Below are 17,806 nucleotides of genomic sequence, written 5' to 3'. Positions count from 1 at the left end.
TCTTAACTGTGCAAGACAAGCTATGGGGGTCTGGGCAGATTTTCAGCTCAAGTACTTTTACACATTTCCGTGTGTCATCAGGAGCTATGCAGTGTTGCAAGTAGGGCAGTGCAATGACATCAGCTGTAGATGGTGTCACTGTACTGCCCTACTCTGAGAAAACCTCCCCTCATTTCTCCTGTTGCTACTCTTGCAACATTGTATAGGTCCTGATGATGCACAATGTTGCAAGAGAAATGAGGGGGAGGTTTTCTCAGAGTAGTGCAGTGCAGTGACACCATCTACAGCTGGTGTCATTGCACTGCTGTACTCTGAGAAAACTTCCCTCTTGCAACATTGCATAGCTCCTGATGACGCACGGAGACATGTGAAAGTACTCGAGCTGAAGATTTCCATCCCCCCATGGATTGCCTCGCATATATACATTAGTAATGAAATGGGCATGTGACCCTAGTCATAGAGGATGATGATAAAGTAAATGAGGCTCCATGTTTCTGTGTTCCTTTTGATGAATTAACATTTTTTAATTATTATTAAATAAGGGTGCAGTAGTGAATTTTATGAATGTGTAATTAAGATTGCCATTGAGAATGCATGGATGATAGTTTTTCCAGTAGGAAACTTTAACTACTTGAAGTGTCATTTTCTTGTCTTTCACTTGGTCCGATCATTGTATGTGGTCACCGCACCTTACATGCTCCCCAGGAAATTACTGTATTTTACAATTCCAAAAAATATGTACTATATTAATATTTGTACATTGCATCTTCTTGACCCTTAAACTGTGGCAGAATTTTGGAAAATTTAAAATTCTTTTCTTACCATTTTAAAGTTTTTCAGAGTAGAAAAGGACAAAAAACAATTGGTTTAAAACTTTTTGATTTATTGAATGTTAAAATTAATGGAAAATGCCACAGCTACATCATCGTAATTTCCTTTTTTACTTTTTAGTTTTCGTTTTTTTACTTTTTAAGTAAATATCTATACTTTTTCAGAATTTTTGCTTGTTTTGAAGTGTGTGAGGCTACATACAACATTTTATAATGAGTAGTAATAATTGATTTTTCAAGTTGATTTGGTACTAGAAGCGGGTAGAACACGTTCATTATATCCACAGTTTCAGTATTCACTATAAATTTCTGCCAATAAATATGTTGTCTTATTTTTAATGATTGTTTTAGTGTTTCAACACTTAGTACAGGGAACTATTATACTACAATTATTATAAGGTGGAATATTCTTGAGAAGATGGAGATCGGTACAGTAGTGCATCACACAACTTACAATATGCATCTTGACTGGTAAGGCAACTGGTGGTGTCAGTGATGCTGGTGGTCTCACATGTAGTGTTGGCAGGGTATCTAGAGGTGTCACATGTGTTAACAAAGTGGTATCTGGGCCACTGGGGATACCTGTGTGGCATGTTTACACTTCATATAAAATTTAAATTACTGGTTTTCACTGTCACCAAATCAACACTTCCCAGCCAGCCACTGTAAGAATAGCTTGCTGAGGCATGTTGCCCTCCACCGCCCATTGCTCACCCAACACAACAGCTAGTGATTTTTTCGTTAGCCTGGAGAGGTGCCTGGCAACCCAAACAAATGACTGAGAGAGAAAATCATAGTAATCAGCAAATTTGAAGGCAGGAAAAAGTTGGGGGTAATGGATACATCATACTCATTCATCATTTAAGTCAGACACGGTTTAAGGGTTAAATGAAGACTTTTGAGCATTATATAGTATGTGTGTGGATTGTAAGTGGCATTATTGAAGCCGTAATTTTGATAAATATAATAAGACTTGAGTTAGATGGGAAGATGTGTACCTAGAGAGAATAGGCATGACACTCCCAGAAGTGATATTACATAGTAATGAATTTTACTAGTGACATTATATTTTTCACTTCTGCTTCATTTGTTCACAAGGCTAGAAGAGAAGGGTGTATAGGATGGCTAGTTTTGAACAACTAGCAATCACTTGCCATCAGCAGCATGAAGGTCAGGCAGTCTTGCCATCAGCAGCATGAAGGTCAATCAGTCTTGCCATCAGCTGGATGAAGGTTAGTCAGCCTTGCCATCAGCAGGATGAAGGTCAGTCAGCCTTGCCATCAGCAGGATGGTGAGTCTTGAATGTGTTGAGGTTGAGTGCTGTCTTATATGTATTGACTGCCTCACATTGGGTTACCCAGTAATTACATACCTATTCTAGGGCAAGTACCTTCATTCTCATGAAGGGTTCATGATCCAAGGAATCAGGGCTGCCTTCCCTAGTTAATAATGTAGTTACACACAAATATTGTTTTATTATTGTAGATGTGCTCAACCTATGAGGGTCAATGCCTGCAAAATGGGAGATTATCATGTTTGATCCCAGAATGGGGAGGGTGGCATCAGTTCCTTGGAGGAAAAGCCCATAGCCAGTATCATGGCAGCCTCTACTGGGTTGTTACCCAGCCTTCCAGCATTAACGACAACACCTGCAACCTTCACACTCAACTTCACATGAATGAAAACTGACCTTCACCAATGTCTTAGATGAGCATTTTGATTACTGCAACCAAGGATATGTCCACAATTTAGGGCTAGTTATATGTTCATCTTTTTATTATGTACAATTGTTTACAATTAGAAATTGTCTTTTAAGAATTTTGTTTGAATTGTTTAGTACTAAATACACAAGAAACCTCCATATTACAGCTAAGAATGTAATTCTAATTGTTTTGGTATACTTTGCTATTATCATGAGACAGTAGTACCAAAACCCAGTTGCCTTAGGTGTTATGAGCTGCAAATGTAGTGTGCAGTCTGTATTATAAGTTAATTTATGTGCCATAATCAATATTTATTTTATCTCTGTACTTAAGGTTTCCTATCACTGTGTATGTGCATGCATGCATGTCCATACATGCATTGTGTGTGTGTGTATTGTGTACACACACACAAGTTTTATCGGTAGTATGAGGCAAACTTAATGTTTCAAGTTTCGTAAACACTATGCAAATAATCACTGTTTTTTCATTGTTCAATTTTTATTTTACTTAAATACCAAATTGTTTTAAGTATTTTACGATACTGTGTTGAGTTGACTCTTACTATCGGCAATGTCTCATAAAAAACGTGTTTCAAAATCTTTACTCCTCTTCTTTGTAGATAACCCATGCAATCAGCTTTCACACACTTAGACAATCACTGGAGGCCTTCTTTGTGTGAAAATGATTACGATAATGGATGCAAGCTCAGAGTGTAACCTGTTAAGATAGATACTTTGGTATACATTGAATAGAAAAATATAGATAATTTGTGACCTAAGCTTTGTTGTGAATATGTTGATTGAATGACATATTACCAGGAGGAAGTGGCAGCTCAGAGGGTGTTGCTATGTTAATATATCCTTTATAGTGTTGGGTAGCTTTTTATCTCCTAAGAACTTTTATCAGCTACACATTGAAGCTACCTCATTATCTTGTAGATAAGGCTGTCACAAAACTTTACTTAAAAATATCCGAATGAACTGGACTGCTATCTTCTTAAATGCTGTAATTTGTGTTATAAGCCATACATGTATGTGGCTATATATGTTAGGCCAAAGGAATAAAATATACAAAGAAATTAATGGTTTCTCATTGGCATACACTTGACCCCATAATTTACCATTAAGGAAGTAGGTTTAGTATGAATTGTTCAATGATGCATGCCTGGGCATGCATGCACTTGCAGAAGTAGAGTTCTAGCTCTTGGCCCTGCCCCTCTACTGGGAGGTATATACTTGTGAAACCAGTTATGGTACAGATATCCATGTGTAAGATTTTCTTGTTATGGGTATCTTGTATGCAATGTTTCAAGTGGCAGCAGTAGACAACAATGAGAGCCAAAGCAGATCAATAACATTATCTTCTTAAGACAATACCAAAGTACAGTTCTCATGTTACTGTTTATTAGCAGACTCTACCCTAGTGCACATATCAGGTTTGATTTTAACTGATGAAGGGTATTTTAACTATGAATTTATGTGGGTGTACTAAATGACCTCATTTTCTATTTTTGTGTATATAATACAGAACAGGCCAGAGCAGGTATGGCAGGACAGGACAAGCTAGAGCAGACAGGGCAGGACAGGATAGGGTTGGGTAAGCAGAGATTGGTAAAGAGTTTAAGATTCAAAATTTACTCTTGCAGCAGTCTTCTAACCCCCTTCCTCCCTACACACTTCTGGAACAGGTACCGTCTCCCTCCCTTCCACCCTCCCATTCTCCATCACTCCATTTAAGATGTTTTTATCAATCTTTTATTTAGGCTAAGACCCACCCAACAATCATACCTCAGCTTTTTCATTGCAACTCAAAACTAAATTCCTTTATAAAGGGTAAATCTTAACTCAAGCCCATTGTAACTCAAAGGACCACAGTACTGTAATGAGTACCTGTGTGAATCATTTTTATTTGAGGTAGTCTGTGAATGGTTAGGATGCATGCGAGTGCAAATCATTATCAAGAATGATAACTAAAAAGGCACAATACCGTGACTGGAACGATACACAGATAACCCGCATATAGAAAAGTGGAGCTTATGATGACATTTCGGTCCAACTTGGACCATTTACTAAGTCACACTAACGAAAAGGAGAGGAGGGAGTATACAGTGGACCCTCAGTTAACGCTGCCATCAGATAGTGATAAAATCGGATACCGATGCGTTTTTGCGTCAAAATATTGGCTCCGCTAACGATGAAAAACTCAGTTAAGGACATTCGTCCCGAACATGTCTGCACGGCCTGAGCCCATGTACAAGGTAGTGTGCCATTGTTTACAAGCCAGTGAAGACGTTTCCACGCGTACATGCAATATATTTTGTATTATTCCATTGTTTTTAGTGCTTGTAACTGCTAAATAAGCCACCATGGGCCCAAGAAAGCTTCTAGTGCCAGCCCTGTGGTAAAGAGGGAAAGAAGCACAATAGAATTCAAGAAAAAACTTGTGGCAAAGTACCAAAGTGGAGGAGGAAGAGAATGTGCCTTCTGCAGTGATTCAACGATATGTACAATACTAAATCAGCAGGTATTGATAAAGGCTATGGTGCCAGCCAGCGATAAAGTGTAGAATTAACAGTGTAGCAAGTAAGTGATAGAAAAATGACACGAAAGTAACTCTCCAATGTTGTTGGATGTGTATAGGGCCACTGAACATACGCTGCCCTGCTACCTTCCACCACCCTAAACCTCTGCCAGCATCTCCTCCATCAAACTAAGTAATTAAACTAACATCTCCTCCAAGGAGAAGAATTCTGTTCCACTTCCCCATGGAGATAAGAGGAAATAAACAAGAACAAGAACTAGAAAGAAAATAGCAGAAAACCCAGAGGAGTGTGTATATATATGCATGTGTAGTGTGACCTAAGTGTAAGTAGAAGTAGCAAGACGTACCTGAAATCTTGCATGTTTATGAGACAGAAAAAAGGACACCAGCAATCCTACCATCATGTAAAACAATTACAGGGTTTCGTTTTACACTCAATAAAAGTAAATATAAAAGGACGCCAATGGAAATACGTCACTCTGACTATTTTGGGTTATCCTAGGTACTTTACACATATGCTGCTATGTATGATAATCTATGTATGTAATTGTATTTGTGTATACCTGAGTAAACTTACTTATTTATAATTAAATGTAAATATTTATTTATAAATTACATACATTGTGTGTATAGGGGTGGTGGGTTCTGCTGCTGCCTCGCCACCACCACTGTGTACGGCTTCTCTGAGTGGCCCTTATAAACCTTGCAACAACAACAACACTTACTCCTCACATACATTATGACATATTTTATTCATTCTAGAGTATATACAGGTCTCCCTCAACATTCGCGTGCTTCACACATTCGCGAATTCCCAACCGCCAAATGATATATAAGTGTACCGCCACGAGTCCTTACTACCCTCCCTCCGACCCCTGCAACTGGCAGCCAGCCCTCCCACCACTGTGTGGTGAGTGTTTTGTTTGTTTATTATTTGCTATTAAACTACTGTATAAATAATGTAAACCCATCCATGACTGCATATTAGAATGGCTATTCAGACAGGTATTGGAAGGTGACATGTGTTTACTCTTGAACACAGCAAAGAATCAAACATTTCTGCTACTGCTAATAATAATATTAATATAATAATAATAAATATGATAGAATTGAAGAAGGAAATTGTACAAAAATACGAGGGTTGAAGCAGTGGTGGAGGAAGTGGTTGACACATCGTCAGTGTGGCTTTGTTTATGCTGGAGTGAGTATTAGTCTCCGTGCTCTTCCAAACATTTCACAATAATTCATTGTATTTGGTGCTTGTAGATTGAGTGTGACTGGAGTGGTTGAGGCAGTTATAGATGCAGTGGGTGAGGCAGTGATTGAGACAGTGATATTTACTAACATATATGTTATAAATAATAATAGTACATTATGAATAACATTTATTATTATTTTTTTTTTTTTTTCAACAAGTCGGTCGTCTCCCACCGAGGCAGGGTGACCCAAAAAAAGAAAGAAAATCCCCAAAAAGAAAATACTTTCATCATCATTCAACACTTTCACCACACTCACACATTTTCACTGCTTTTGCAGAGGTGCCCAGAATACAACAGTTTAGAAGCATATACGTATAAAGATACACAACATATCCCTCCAAACTGCCAATATCCCAAACCACTCCTTTAAAGTGCAGGCATTGTACTTCCCATTAGTAGGTAGTAGGTTGGTAGACAGCAGCCACCCAGGGAGGTACTACCGTCCTGCCAAGTGAGTGTAAAATGAAAGCCTGTAATTGTTTTACATGATGGTAGGATTGCTGGTGTCTTTTGTCTGTCTCATAAATATGCAAGATTACAAGTACGTCTTGCTACTTCTACTTACACTTAGGTCACACTACACATACATGTACACGTTTATTTATACACACTCATCTGAGTTTTCTTTGATTTTATCTTAATAGTTCTTGGTCTTATTACTTTTCCTTTTATATCCATGGGGAAGTGGAATAAGAATCTTTCCTCCGTAAGCCATGCGCGTTGTAAAAGTCAACTAAAATGCCGGGAACAATGGGCTAGTAACCCCTTTTCCTGTAAAGATTACAAATGGGAGACGACCGACTTGTTGAAAAAAAAAAAAAAAAAAAAATGTACTATTATTATTTATAACATATATGTTAGTAAATACCACTGCCTCTACCACTGCCTCACCCACTGCCTCTATAACTGCCTCTACCACTCCAGTCACACTCAATCTACAAGCACCAAATACAATGAATTATTGTGAAATGTTTGGAAGAGCACAGAGACTAATACTCGCTCCAGCATAAACAAAGCCACACTGACGATGTGTCAACCACTTCCTCCACCACTGCTTCAAAACTCGTATTTTTGTACAATTTCCTTCTTCAATTCTATCGTATTTATTATTATTATTATTATTAGCAGTAGCACAAATGTTTGATTCTTTGCTGTGTTCAAGAGTAAACACATGATGTCACCTTCCAATACCTGTCCGAATAGCCATTCTAATATGCAGTCATAAATGGGTTGACATTATTTATACTGTAGTTTAATAGCAAATAATGAACCAACAAAACACTCACCACATAGTGGTGAGAGGGCTGGCTGCCAGTTGTGGGGGGTAGTAGGGACTCACAGTGGTATTTAATAACATACATGTTATTAAGCCATAACGTATGTATTTAGTACAGTTTACGACGTTTTCATGTATTTTATGATTGTTCATGGTTCGACAAGTTAAGGAAGCAGTATTGTATTATATTTCCCTACAATATATTGGGGCACCAAACATTCGCGAGGCTCTTGATCCCCTAACCCTCGTGAATGTTGAGGGAGACCTGTATATCTTGTTTCTATGTTATTAACCCTTAAACTGTCCAAATGTAGACCTACGTTTTTTTAACATTTTAAAGAATGTAAAAAAATGTAGATCTTTATTTTTTTTTTTTACATTTTAAAACGTGTAAAAAAAACTTTTATCTACATTGTTTTTTTATTTGAAAATATGTAAAAAAACGTAGATCTACTTTTGGAGCACTACGGATTTGAACGTCGATCTGTTGGGACAGTTTAAGGGTTAATATTGTTTATTATGTCATATTAGATGAATTGTGATAGATAAATAAGCCATAGAGTTTATAATAGCGTCATATTGACGTACTATTTTGTCATGCCTCTTGACAGCAGGAACGGATTAATTGGATTTCCATTATTTCTTATGGGGAAAATTAAATCGGATGACGATAAAATTGGTTAATGACAAGGTCTCTGGAATGGATTAATATCATTAACTGAGGGTCCACTGTACAGTGGACCCCCGGTTAACGATTTTAATCCGTGCAAGAGGGATAATTGTTATGCGAAATAATCGTTATGCGAATGAATTTTCCCCATAAGAAATAATGGAAATAAAATTAATCCGTGCAAGACGCCCAAAAGTATGAAAAAAATTTTTTTTTACCACATGAAATGTTAATTTTAATACACACAAACTGAAAAAGGCATGCACAATTACATGACACTTACTTTTATTGAAGATCTGGTGATGATTGATGGGATGGGAGGAGGGGAGAGCATTATCTTCTTACTGTTTAGAAGGGGAATCCCCTTCCATTACGACTTGAGGTAGCAAGTCCTTTTCCGGGGTTACTTCCCTTCTTCTTTTAATGCCACTAGGACCAGCTTGAGAGTCACTGGACCTCTGTCGCACAACAAATCTGTCCATAGAGCTCTGTACCTCCCGTTCCTTTACGATTTGTCTAAAATGGGCCACAACATTGTCATTGAAATAGTCACCAGCACGGCTTGCAACAGCTGTGTCAGGGTGATTTTCATCTATAAAGGTTTGCAGTTCAACCCACTGTGCACACATTTCCTTAATCTTTGAAGTAGGCACAATGGATTCCACAACTGGCATAGGCTTCTCAGGGTTAGCCCCAAACCCTTCAAAATCTTTCTTAATTTCCATACTAATTCTCACCCTTTTTACCACAGGGTTGGCACTAGAAGCTTTCTTGGGGCCCATGGTCACTTATTTTCCAGAAACAGCACCGAAAACACTGTAATAATACGAAATATTCCGAGTGTATGCTTGGATGTTACCGCGGAGGCTGGCTGGTAAACAATGGGACGGCCGGCACATGTGAGGCTGGCTGAGGGCACATTGGACGCGTCTCGGACGAAAATCGGTAAGCGGGTTTTTAATCGGTATGCGCGGCAAAAATTTTGCGATAAAAGTAATCGGTATGCGGAAAAATCGCTATGTGATGCCATCGTTATGCGGGGGTCCACTGTATATAGGCCAGGAAGTGGTAGTGGTCCCTCCACTACCACCTCCTGGCCTAAACATACTCCCTCCTCCTCTCCTTTTCATTAGTGTGACTTCGTAAATGGCCCAAGTTGGACCGAAATGTTGTCGTAAGCTCCTCTCTTCTATATGCAGGTTATTTGTGTATCGTGAATGATATTATGGTCTTTAGCTTTCTATATTATTAATAAAGATTTTGTTATTTATTATTTTTTTTACCTTAACAGCCATTTCCTGCTGAGGTTGAATGACCCAAAGGAGCAAACATTCACCATCATTAATTTAATAACTGACTTGCCAGAAGTACACTGACATCACAATTTGGATTACTCTCTTGACTGCAACTTCTCCAGAGTGCAGGCACTGCCCTTTCCACCTCCAGGACTCAATTACAGTTACCTTGCTCACACTCCAACAGCATGTCCATTAAAAACCACTTTGTCTTATTCACTCTCCGACAAGCTCACACAAGCCTGCTGGACACTCAAGCCCCTAAAACTCAAAGCCTCTTTTATCCCCCTCCCTCCAAATGTTCCTGGGATGACCCCTAACTTTCCTGCCTTTCAACCCAAATTTATACACATTGTCACCCTATCCCTCATCTCTTTAAATGCCAAAACTTCTTTATCCCTCTTAACTAAATTGAGGGTGACCCCACACTGCCTTTAAACATTTTCACTGTATCCTGTGTAGATCTGTCATTGATGTCAGTGTCACTCATGTAGATCTGTTAAGTTAGCTCCCTCAAATGGGCCTGTGCAGTGCATGAAGGAAAAAGCAAAGCTGGCCTTGTGTTTGGTTTAAAATAGCAACTTTGAGGTGTTTTCCATTTTTTCTTTCTCGGTAGCAATGGATAGAAGAGAAGACATACTAGTAAAATAGATATGATATTGGTTGGTTTCAGATGGGAAGTAGCTTCAACAGATGTAAATACCAACCTTTTACACAATTTTTTTTCCTTTCCATCACCCCATCTTGTCTGGATATTCATCATGGTATCCAAACAAAGTGCAGGTAAGACTGGGAAAATTAAGCATGAAACTATGCTTATTTAACCCTTTCAGGGTCCGTGCCGTAGATCTACGGCTTTACGTTGAGGGTCCAAACCGTAGATCTACGCCATGAGCTCAGCTCACTGATAAGCTGTGAGTGGTAAATTTGGGCCCAGTTATGAAAGAATACATCTGTGGTATGTGTGCAGCACACAGTGTATTATGAGAGAAAAAACTGAGACCATGATTTTCGATTAAAACAGCATATTTACAGTGTTTTTTCCAATTGTATTTGCGATTTCTTGGTCTCATTTGATAGAATGGAAGATATAGAAATAAGAGATGATTTTGATTGGTTTTAGTACTGGAAATGGCTTGAAACTGAGCTCAAGTAATGGAAATGTTAAATTTATGCCAATGTTTAAGAGTAAACAAACAACCTCACACATCTAATATACGCCAGCTGGTGGGTCTAATATGCATTCACAAATGTGGTGGTGATATTTATACAATTATTACAATATTGCATAACAGTAAATCTACTTTTTGGTTTGAATAAAAATTCATTATGTGAATAAAAAATCAAAATGGAATTCATCTGTAAAGTCTGAAAACATAACTAATGAGCAGACGAAATGTTAGTGCCAGGAATGCCTGCATTATTTATTCTGGATCCTATTTTGAAAACGGAATATTTTGAACTTTGTGTTAAATTGGCCAAATTACCAATTTCCGATCACTTTATTTTGTAGTTGAAACAGTTGACTGGGTGATTTCTTGTGCTCAATCGATAGAATAGAAGTAATACTAGTGAAATAGCTAAGAATTTGGTCAACTGGAATAATGTAATTGGCCTAAAATGGGAGTCAAAGTTGGCAAAATCGCCGATTCGTAAATATCGCTGACACATCAAAATTCACAAGAGCATAATTTTATCAATTATCGTACTTTTTGTTTTATTATCTTCAGTAAAAGATTCTCTACCATTTCATAAGAATTTTTTTTTTTGAAAATTCTTGGACCTTGGTGCACACTTTGAAATTTGGCTTCTGGACCCTGAAAGGGTTAAAATAAATTAGAGGTAATCAAGATGCTGAATGGTGGTGTCATGGAAATAGCATGATTGTTAAGCATTAGAAAATCAACAATTTTGTTCAGTCCAAGTCAGTGAGACAAGGCTTGTGCAATGAGTAACTCTCATTGTGACAGTGAAAAGAATGAGCAATAGGTTATTACAACTAAATAAAGTTTACTAAATGTATGGATTGAAAAAGCAAACAAAGTTGATCCACTTGATAGCTTTAATATTAGGGAAAAAACCCTATCATGCTATAAACTGTGAGAAGGAAGGTCAGCCCAAAAACAAGTGGTAATGTAGTGCTGGATGGTTTAACACTGGTGCAGAACCTAGTATCCTCTAGGGCACTAAGTGTGGCCTTTTTAATGAAATTTTTTTCTTGAAGTTTTTTATATGCCGTAGGGCCTTGCTTTACAGTGGTCTGCTAATACAGACATTTCAAATTATGACCAAAACTTGCTATACAGCTCCCCCTGCCTAACTTTGTAATGTCACTGCACCCACCCAGTTTGTTTACATTCTCTATGAGCACCACGTCTCTCCATTATGTCGAAACTTTCCAAAATTTCAAGTGTTTTAAAGTTATTTCATGTTTTATATACAGTCTCTCCTCACTTAGCGATGTACTCGTTTGCTGATTACTCGGACTTAAAATGAGCTCTCTGATCATTATCTACATACCTAAATAATGCATATTAGAGCAGATTTCCTCTATTCTGTTTATTACAATATACAGTACACTGGGATGCTTGAATGACAAGAAACAGATGATTGCTGATGTTATGAATGAAAAGAAGTTGGATGTCCTGGCCCTAAGTGAAACAAAGCTGAAGGGGGTAGGGGAATTTCGGTGGGGGGAAATAAATGGGATTAAATCTGGAGTATCTGAGAGAGTTAGAGCATAGGAAGGGGTAGCAGTAATGTTGAAGGATCAGTTATGGAAGGAGAAAATAGAATATGAATGTGTAAATTCAAGAATTATGTGGATTAAAGTAAAGGTTGGATGCGAAAAGTGGGTCATAATAAGCGTGTATGCACCTGGAGAAGAGAGGAATGTAGAGGAGAGAGAGAGATTTTGGGAGATGTTAAGTGAATGTATAGGAGCCTTTGAACCAAGTGAGAGAGTAATTGTGGTAGGGGACCTGAATGCTAAAGTAGGAGAAACTTTTAGAGAGGGTGTGGTAGGTAAGTTTGGGGTCCCAGCCAGGTGTAAATGATAATGGGAGCCCTTTGATTGAACTTTGTATAGTAAAGGGTTTAGTTATAGGTAATACATATTTTAAGAGAAAGATGATAAATAAATATACAAGATATGATGTTGGGCGAAATGACAGTAGTTTGTTGGATTATGTATTGGTAGATAAAAGACTGTTGAGTAGACTTCAGGATGTACATGTTTATAGAGGGGCCACAGATATATCATCACTTTTTAGTTGTAGCTACACTGACAGTAAAAGGTAGATGGGATACAAGGAGAATAGAAGCATCAGGGAAGAGAGAGGTGAAGGTTTATAAACTAAAAGAGGAGGCAGTGAGGGTAAGACATAAACAGCTATTGGAGGATAGATGGGCTAATGAGAGCATAGGCAATGGGGTCGAAGAGGTATGGGGTAGGTTTAAAAATGTAGTGCTAGAGTGTTCAGCAGAAGTTTGTGGTTACAGGAAAGTGGGTGCGGGAGGGAAGAGGAGCGATTGGTGGAATGATGATGTAAAGAGAGGAGTAAGGGAGAAAAAGTTAGCATATGAGAAGTTTTTACAAAGTAGAAGTGATGCAAGGAGGGAAGAGTATATGGAGAAAAAGAGAGGTTAACCCTTAAATGGTCCAAATGTATATATACGTTTTTTCAACATTTGAAAGTATGTAAAAAAATGTAGATCTTCTTTTTTGTTGTAAATTTAAAAATGTGTAAAAAAAACTTTTATCTACATTTTTTTTGTTATTTTTGAAAATGTACGTAAAAAACATAGATCTGCTTTTGGAGCACTACGGATTTGAACGTCGATCTGATTGGACCGTTTAAGGGTTAAGCAATGTAAAAAGAGAGCAAATGAGAGAGTGGGTGAGATGTTATCAACAACTTTTGTTGAAAATAAGAAAAAGTTTTGGAGTGAGATAAACAAGTTAAGGAAGCCTAGAGAACAAATGGATTTGTCAGTTAAAAATAGGAGAGGAGAGTTATTAAATGGAGAGTTAGAGGTATTGGGAAGATGGAGGGAATATTTTGAGGAATTGTTAAATGTTGATGAAGATAGGGAAGCTGTGATTTCATGTACAGTGGACCCCCGCATAACGATCACCTCCGAATGCGACCAATTATGTAAGTGCGTTTGTACGTGTATGTTTGTTGGTCTGAAATGGACTAATCTACTTCACAATATTCCTTATGGGAACAAATTCGGTCAGTACTGGCACCTGAACATACTTCTGGAGTGAAAAAATATCGTTAACCGGGGGTCCACTGGATAGGGCAAGGAGGATTAACATCTTGTAGGAGTGAGGAAGAGCCAGTTGTGAGTGTGGGGGAAGTTCGTGAGGCAGTAGGTAAAATGAAAGGGGGTAAGGCAGCTGGGATAAAGATAGAAATGTTAAAAGCAGGTGGGGATATAGTTTTGGAGTGGTTGGTGCAATTATTTAATAAATGTATGGAAGAGGGTAAGGTACCTAGGGATTGGCAGAGAGCATGCATAGTTCCTTTGTGTAAAGGCAAAGGGGACAAAAGAGAGTGCAAAAATTATAGGGGGATAAGTCTGTTGAGTATACCTGGTAAAGTGTATGGTAGAGTTATTATTGAAAGAATTAAGATTAAGACGGAGAATAGGATAGCAGATGAACAAGGAGGCTTTAGGAAAGGTAGGGGGTGTGTGGACCAGGTGTTTACAGTGAAACATATAATTTTTTTTATTTTTTTTTATTATCACACTGGCCGATTCCCACCAAGGCAGGGTGGCCCAAAAAAGAAAAACTTTCACCATCATTCACTCCATCACTGTCTTGCCAGAAGGGTGCTTTACACTACAGTTTTTAAACTGCAACATTAACACCCCTCCTTCAGAGTGCAGGCACTGTACTTCCCATCTCCAGGACTCAAGTCCGGCCTGCCGGTTTCCCTGAATCCCTTCATAAATGTTACTTTGCTCACACTCCAACAGCACGTCAAGTATTAAAAACCATTTGTCTCCATTCACTCCTATCAAACACGCTCACGCATGCCTGCTGGAAGTCCAAGCCCCTCGCACACAAAACCTCCTTTACCCCCTCCCTCCAACCCTTCCTAGGCCGACCCCTACCCCGCCTTCCTTCCACTACAGACTGATACACTCTTGAAGTTATTCTGTTTCGCTCCATTCTCTCTACATGTCCGAACCACCTCAACAACCCTTCCTCAGCCCTCTGGACAACAGTTTTGGTAATCCCGCACCTCCTCCTAACTTCCAAACTACGAATTCTCTGCATTATATTCACACCACACATTGCCCTCAGACATGACATCTCCACTGCCTCCAGCCTTCTCCTCGCTGCAACATTCATCACCCATGCTTCACACCCATATAAGAGCGTTGGTAAAACTATACTCTCATACATTCCCCTCTTTGCCTCCAAGGACAAAGTTCTCTGTCTCCACAGACTCCTAAGTGCACCACTCACTCTTTTTCCCTCATCAATTCTATGATTCACCTCATCTTTCATAGACCCATCCGCTGACACGTCCACTCCCAAATATCTGAATACGTTCACCTCCTCCATACTCTCTCCCTCCAATCTGATATTCAATCTTTCATCACCTAATCTTTTTGTTATCCTCATAACCTTACTCTTTCCTGTATTCACCTTTAATTTTCTTCTTCTGCACACCCTACCAAATTCATCCACCAATCTCTGCAGCTTCTCTTCAGAATCTCCCAAGAGCACAGTGTCATCAGCAAAGAGCAGCTGTGACAACTCCCACCCTGTGTGTGATTCTTTATCTTTTAACTCCACGCCTCTTGCCAAGACCCTCGCATTTACTTCTCTTACAACCCCATCTATAAATATATTAAACAACCACGGTGACATCACACATCCTTGTCTAAGGCCTACTTTTACTGGGAAAAAATTTCCCTCTTTTCTACATACTCTAACTTGAGCCTCACTATCCTCGTAAAAACTCTTCACTGCTTTCAGTAACCTACCTCCTACACCATACACTTGCAACATCTGCCACATTGCCCCCCTATCCACCCTGTCATACGCCTTTTCCAAATCCATAAATGCCACAAAGATCTCTTTAGCCTTATCTAAATACTGTTCACTTATATGTTTCACTGTAAACACCTGGTCCACACACCCCCTACCTTTCCTAAAGCCTCCTTGTTCATCTGCTATCCTATTCTCCGTCTTACTCTTAATTCTTTCAATTATAACTCTACCATACACTTTACCAGGTACACTCAACAGACTTATCCCCCTATAATTTTTGCACTCTCTTTTATCCCCTTTGCCTTTATACAAAGGAACTATATATAAGTGAACAGTATTTAGATAAGGCTAAAGAGGTCTTTGTGGCATTTATGGATTTGGAAAAGGCGTATGACAGGGTGGATAGGGGGGCAATGTGGCAGGTTACTGAAAGCAGTGAAGAGTTTTTACGAGGATAGTGATGCTCAAGTTAGAGTATGTAGGAAAGAGGGAAATTATTTCCCAGTGAAAGTAGGCCTTAGACAAGGATGTGTGATGTCACCGTGGTTGTTTAATATATTTATAGATGGGGTTGTAAGAGAAGTAAATGTGAGGGTCTTGGCAAGAGGCGTGGAGTTAAAAGATAATCATAAATAAAGTGGGAGTTGTCACAGTTGCTCTTTGCTGGTGACACCGTGCTCTTGGGAGATTCTGAAGAGAAGTTGCAGAGATTGGTGGATGAATTTGGTAGGGTGTGCAAAAGAAGAAAATTAAAAGTGAATACAGGAAAGAGTATAACAAAAAGATTAGAGGGAGAGAGTATGGAGGAGGTGAACGTATTCAGATATTTGGGAGTGGACGTGTCAGCGGATGGGTCTATGAAAGATGAGGTGAATCATAGAATTGATGAGGGGAAAAGGGTGAGTGGTGCACTTAGGAGTCTGTGGAGACAAAGATCTTTGTCCTTGGAGGCAAATGTATGAGAGTACAGTTTTACCAACGCTCTTATATGGGTGTGAAGCATGGGTGATGAATGTTGCAGTGAGGAGAAGGCTGGAGGCAGTGGAGATGTCATGTCTGAGGGCAATGTGTGGTGTGAATATAATGCAGAGAATTCGTAGTTAGGAGGAGGTGCAGGATTACCAAAACTGTTGTCCAGAGGGCTGAGGAAGGGTTGTTGAGGTGGTTTGGACATGTAGAGAGAATGGAGCAAAACAGAATGACTTCAAGAGTGTATCAGTCTGTAGTGGAAGGAAGGCGGGGTAGGGGTCGGCCTAGGAAAAGTTGGAGGGAAGGGGTAAAGGAGGTTTTGTGTGCGAGGGGCTTGGACTTCCAGCAGGCATGCGTGAGCGTGTTTGATAGGAGTGAATGGAGACAAATGGTTTTTAATACTTGACGTGCTGTTGGAGTGTGAGCAAAGTAACATTTATGAAGGGGTTCAGGGAAACCGGCAGGCAGGACTTGAGTCCTGGAGATGGGAGGTACAGTGCGTGTACTCTGAAGGAGGGGTGTTAATGTTGCAGTTTAAAAACTGTAGTGTAAAGCACCCTTCTGGCAAGACAGTGATGGAGTGAATGATGGTGAAAGTTTTTTCTTTTTCGGACCACCCTGCCTTGGTGGGAATCGGCCAGTGTGATAATAATAAAAAAACAGTACACTATGGTATAAACATTTAAAAATGTACTAAAAATGTCATAAATGGTGTAAAGGTGACATTAAAGCAATATCAGAGATTCAAATTCAAATTTTATTCTCTGTAAGTATTACAATGCTGAGTTTACAGAATTTGGTTATTGTGTGGTTTACATGTAGTAAAATAATAATTACAGAGTGTACCACTAGAACGCCTAGCATGGCTAGGCATTTCGGGCAGACTTATATTAAATCTTAGGTTTAAAATGTTACAGAATTATGAGATAAGTTGGTATTATGGCTAAGTGACTAAATACTAGTTGTGAGTTTAGCAATGTGAATGCTTTTGTTTTGGCACTATACATAGTTTCAGTATTGGAGTATCACAGGCCAACTTTTGACTAGTTAAGATTCATTATTTTGAGATTGAGATTGAGATTTCTGTTTATTTATTTATTTACAATTTGAGCACACATACAGAGGTACAAAAAAATACAGATAAGAGCAGCATGCCAAAGCCACTTATACTATGCATAGCATTACGGGCTGGCTTAAAATTAACTTAGCAATGATGAAATCAGTGATAAAACATTAATGTAAACAGA

This window comes from Cherax quadricarinatus, chromosome 58 (assembly GCF_038502225.1).
Source record: "Cherax quadricarinatus isolate ZL_2023a chromosome 58, ASM3850222v1, whole genome shotgun sequence".
In the NCBI taxonomy this organism is placed as follows: Eukaryota; Metazoa; Arthropoda; class Malacostraca; order Decapoda; family Parastacidae; genus Cherax; species Cherax quadricarinatus.
The sequence above is the reverse complement of the archived record's forward strand: the minus strand, read 5'-3'. Positions refer to the sequence as shown.